A 6000-nucleotide genomic window follows, 5' to 3' on the forward strand; every position below is an offset into this window, starting at 1 on the left:
CAAGTAGCATTGATTTATAATGTTGATATTTTCGTCTCTCTGTGACTAAACTCAAATCTACATTATTTTTCAGTAGCAACTGTTTCAAACCAGGCGTACTTCAATATTTGTGGTCTGCCACTACGATATTTTCGTCATTGATAATTATGCGAGCAGAATCCAACATCAACTTTACACGTTCGTACCTATCACCAAATCGAAAATCTGCAAATTCCTCTGGAGAAACTGACCAGGATGTTGTGTTACAATCTTGTTTCATATCAACCAGTGATTTATAGGAGCAGTCACTATTATCCCCAGAATCAGAATCGTCTGTATCACTGCTTTCGTTATCACTAAGCACTTCTTTTTCAAAAGTTTTATCAATAAATGGAACTTCAATTTCATCATGTCCTATATTTTGTGGAACAGATTGTTTACTGACATTGGCAATCATGTTTAAAGGTTCTGTTACAGGCTTGAAAACTGATTCCAGCGCTTCTTTATTATTTACTTCAATATCGTTGAAATGAAACTACTTTTACGGATTTTATCGCGGTTTAATTTTAGATGGGACCATACAGATAGGTACTTAAACGGTAAATCTCACCACCACCCTAAACAGTTAGCTACCGTGGGAAAATCTTTGTTTCAGAGAGCACACGGACTCTGTGATGACAGACACCTTGCCGCTGAGCTTCAACACGTCAAGCAAGTACTGCGAGACAACAAGCTCCAAGTTCCACGGCCCCGTCACAGAAACCGAGTGAAGCCAGCCACTGTTGATCGTTTGCCTGCTGTACTACCATATGTCAGAGGAGTCACTGACAAGATTGGTTACATCCTGAAGCGAGCTTCAATTAAAACATACTTCAAGCCGCCCAAGAAGATTAGCCAGTCCTTACCATCCGTCAAGTGTCACATACCTCTACAAGATGCAGGAGTATACAAACTGGATTGTGACTGCGGCCTCTCTTACATCGGTCAAACCAAACGAAGCATGTGTGCTATGTGTTCTTTAACGCGGGTCCCTAACCCGCGTTAAAGAACACATAGCTGACGTGAAACACCGCTGAAGGTTCCAGCCATTATATTAGATTTGACCAACCACAGATCCTCGCTAAAGAATCCAAATTCCTACCTAGGATGTTTCGCGAGGCTATTGAGATTAAAAAACACCCTAATTTCAATAGAGAAGATGGCTGGAAGATATCACCTACTTGGGATCCAAAAATAAATAAACTCAAGGCCAAACCCAAGAGCAGCGCTGCAAGACATCAAGACACAGTGAGCTCATACTGCGTAGGTCGGACCACAAATAATTAATTAAAATATGAAGGTAGAACGAGCAACATCTTCTGTCAAGACGAATGCCATCTCAGTCTGCCCGTGACCATGATACCTGCAAAGGTTTCCAAACGTCGTTGGGAACTAAAATCCAAAATTAAACCGCGATAAAATCCGTAAAAGTAGTTTCATTTCACTGTCTAACATTCGCGTAAACCTAAGAAACCACTATTTCAATATCTTTAATTTTTTTAACTTTTTTCTTCACGGCTTCTGTGGCTTCCACGATTTGTCTTTTCAAAGATTTTTCCATATTGATGAATTAGATCGTGCTTGATTAAGATTTCAGGTAGAATAATTAGAAATGCTAGGGTTACGGATTTAAATAACTATGATTTAATCAAAAACTACAAAACTGTCAAATTTATTTCTATAACAGCCTTTATTTTTTGAGCAATCTTTATTAATCACAACAAAATTAAAAGGTTCGTTCCATATTTTAGAACACATTTGATGAAATTCAACACATGTCATATCAGTGTTGACATGTTCTACGTATATGTGCTTCAAATTAATTTCATCTTGTTTAAAATGTATGATCAAGTTGGCTTTATCCCTTATTGTTTAGGAATTTTACTATACGTTTGATCCAAATAAAAACAATCGATATATTTATGTCTTCCCATTGCAAAGTAACCACGCATGTTGTTTTGATTTTCACAAGCAACTTCATCAAATATAATCACAGAGTCATGTTTTGCGTCTTGAACTCTTAGTATTTTGTCATGTTCCTGATATTTCTGAAGTGAAACACCTGGCACTCGTTGCAATACTTTTTCTAAAAATATGTACTTGGGTTGGTAGACAGAGTTTTTGAAATATATACATTTCAAAATCTTAAACTATTTATGTGTATAAGGAGACTAATAAGTAAATTAGTTTTTCCACAATTTGACGGTCCGCAAATTATACAGCATACTCTGAATTAGGCAAAAATTCACTATGACGGAAATCGGTTTTACAAAATTCATCATGTATTATGTTAACATTCAACGATTGTGGTTGTTTTACAAATTTCATGATTGCTGTGTGAAACAGTTCGATTAACAATGACTAATATTTTTTTACATGAATATTTATAAACCGCGCCACTGTTGACTGGTATTGATCGAGTCGACCGTTGACTACGATACCTACCAGTAATATATGATTGGGCATTCTGGACCACCGCGATGGCGAACTTGTTTCGCCGAGCGAAAAGTGGTCCAGAATACCCAATCATATATTACTAGTAGGTATGTGTTGAGTTAGTAAAGTTAGTTGATTTGTTAAGTTGTAGAAAAATACGCAATTATGTTTTTACTTTTTAGTGCATTATTAATTTGTTTTGGAATATTTATTTTTTGAAGTTGGCGTTTTTTTTTTGTTAAAATTGCTTTTTATTTCTTGATTTTTAGTGAGTCTAAAAGACACTAATTACTTAGGTATTTTATTATGGGTAGACCTACTAAACGCGCTGCTCATATGAGACAGCGATGTTAAAATGAAACACAGGAAGACAGGGAAAATCGCCTATCTCAACAGAGGGAATGTAACTCGAGGACAATTTCCAAAGAGACTTGCAAAGAGCGCGAAAATAGGCTTTCGAAAATGCGGGTTTACATGAAAAAGTTTTGAATAGGGAAACCTTCGAAGAATGCAGTCACCGTCTCGGCTTGAACGACGATCGTTTATCGCAAGAGACTGAAGAGCAACGAGCCCACCGTCTTGGCTTGATCCACAATTAACCGAATATCTCATCAGAACAAACTCCTAATTATTATTTTTATTTTAGTTCAGTATTGGGTTTTTTTTTTTGTGAAACGTTGTTAGTGACCTTGAAATTATTTTTTTTCGGAATTGTTTTCATAAACTTTGTAGTGAGTACAGGCGTGATATTATGTTGTGTGATGACGTAAACAATGCTTAGATATTCTGTAGCAACAATCGCGGTTAATCTGCTGTTATTTATTGAAGAGTTCCCCCGATTTCTACAAGATCCCATCATCAGGTATAGAATTGGTGACAATGGGACCACACGGGAAGCGCCAGATTTCAAATAAAAAAAGAATCATGAAAATCGGTTCAACCAGTCGCAAGTCGCGAATTGATACCCTCCTCCTTTTTTGAAGTCGGTTAAAAAGGGTTGTAAAAAGGTGCAATGGTTCGATATGTAGCGGACGGGCGGTTTTAGCGAGTAATAAACAACAATTGTAACCATAGCAACTGTCAGCATGCCGTTGTTATTGTTACTGTTGTTACAAAATATATCCGCAAAATTCAGATTGTGGATTAATTTTGTTAAATTCCAATGATGCTGACAAACAAACCGCTGTCGCCATCTTTACCGTTGACTTTTCGCAAAAATATAGTTCAAATATCATTTAGTTTCGCATAGTGATTTATTTGTCTTAAATAATTCGGTTAATGTAGATATACGAACTCTTTTTGTAATTGCAGCGTGCCGTCGCTTTGATAACTGTAGTAGCATTTGAAATTGTATTGACGGGTCTGCTGGAGGTCATGAGAACATGTCTGTTGTATTAATTGACTAAAACAAGGTGTAGACTAGGTATTCGTCAACTTCTTTCATAAATAGAAATATATCTTCTCATAAACGATTGATATCACAAATAGATAGAATGTTTTCTTCTTGCTTTTTTTGGGTTTTAGTAATTTTTCGTTAATAAATTGAAAGCGGTGTCGTGGATACCTAGGTACGGCTATGTGGCGAAACTTTGGAGAGGACTATATTATATCTTGCGGTTGATGGCGATAGATTTGTTGAGTTATTTGATTCTCTGTGCATCTTTCCATAGTAATATTATAAATGCGAAAGTATCTCTCTGTCTGTCACCCTTTTATACCAATACTAAACCGATTGTATAGAAATTTGGTATACAGATAATCTGATTAAGGACATAGGCTACTATTTAAATAAAAATAAGGGTTGTAATGGGGGTTAATGGCAGGTCAAAACTAATATGAAACTCTTTTTATAAACATTGTTTGTTAAAAGTAATGAAATATGTGCACAAGGGTAGTCTGAATTTAAGGGGTGTAGGGGGGAAACGGGGACCACCGAACACAACTGAAGTCCACGCGGACGGAGTCGCGAGCAACAGCTAGTAGTTAAATAAATGCGTAAGAATGGGGAGTAACTGTGGGAGGATAGGGAATACCATACGAGAGCACAGATTGTCATTACCCATCGCAGAGGAAGAAGTTGCTAAAACAGATTTTCTGACGTCATCTTCAGTAACAGGAGAGAAATAGAAATATGGACAGCGAGGAGCCGGTAGACAGGTAAGTTCAAGTAGAGTGAAAGATTTAGTAGAGGAGTCAAGAGTAATAGGGGGAAGAGAGAAATGGTGATTTAAGGCCGTTAGGTCAATGTCACTATCGGCAGCTATGCTAGACCTACCAATCCCAACCGAACGCAGAAATTTCCAGACATCGCCAGAGCTACGATCGATGAGGTTATCATGAAAGTGCTTTCTTCTGGCGGTCTGGCATAAATGGTTGCAGCGGTTGCGCGCGTCTTTGTAACGAACGAGATTTTCAGCTGAATGTCTGCGTTCGTATTTGCGCTTTGCTCTGTCCCTCTGAGCCATGGCATCCAATATGGTGAGTGAGATCCAGGGAGCCAGTTCGCGACAAACTTTCACTTAACGGACCGGGGTATTTCGATCGAACAAACCAAGTAAAGTAGATGTAAAACGGTTCACTTTGTTGGCGATGTCAGAGACATCTATCACAGGGCTCCAGTCAATAAGACTAGCGTCATGCTGCAATGCCTCCAGATTTATACCCTTAAACCTGCGTAACTTCAAGAGTTGAGGTTTGCCTTTGGGGGTACGGATGCGATATGACATAAAGAGAAGGTTGTAATAGGAAAAACAAGCAGGAAGTTGGCCGTGGTCGGAAACATTAGAAGGAGCCGAAACAAACATGAGATCAAGCAAAGATGGAGAAGAATTCGGGGCAAAGTGAGTGGCAGAAAGAGGAAGAAATTGTAGATTGATGAAAGACAGGAGGCCTTGCAGTCTTCTAGCGCGAAAATAATAAACATGTATTGAAGTCACCCATCATGATAACGTGGTGATACTGGGGATAATGGTTAGAAAACTGCATTTCCAGATCATCAAAATAATTAATGTGACAATTGGGACTATAAAATACCGAAATTAAGATTTTGGAGTGGTTAACGAGGACTTCGAGGAAAATGTATTCAGCCGATTCAGAGTAAAGGGAAGGAGATTTACAAATAACCTTGTAGGGTAAATCGGCACGGAGATAGATAGCGACCCCTTCCCGCCTTTCCCATTTCTATCGTTGCGAATCAACACAAAACCAGGAAGCGCAAAGTGGGTCGAGGGAAGGGAGGGCTTAAGGAACGATTCAGAGATGAGAAGGATGTCTAGATGAACGCTGCTAAAGGATGCCAGAAGATCGGAGTAGTGAGCCGGAACACTCTGAGCATCTGGAATGGACGCATTGCAACTGTTCGCGCTAGCGAAACTGTCAGAAGAGGAACAAGAGAAGAAGCTGTCATTAAAATTAGCTACAATGTCCATTTCAATTAAAAATATAAAATAAGTAAAAACTAAAAATTTATACAAAATTAAGGTTTATTGGTTGCTTAAAAGACAACTTCTCCAACCCATAAAAAAATACAAAATTCAGAGTAACATA

General features: G+C 38.1%; 1 pseudogene; it reads left to right on the forward strand.

Annotated features, from left to right (window-relative positions):
• Positions 1–562: 562 nt before the first annotated feature.
• On the forward strand, positions 563–1275 carry LOC113506038 (annotated as a pseudogene).
• Positions 1276–6000: the final 4725 nt, after the last annotated feature.

This window comes from Trichoplusia ni, chromosome 28 (genome assembly GCF_003590095.1).
Source record: "Trichoplusia ni isolate ovarian cell line Hi5 chromosome 28, tn1, whole genome shotgun sequence".
NCBI lineage: Eukaryota > Metazoa > Arthropoda > Insecta > Lepidoptera > Noctuidae > Trichoplusia > Trichoplusia ni.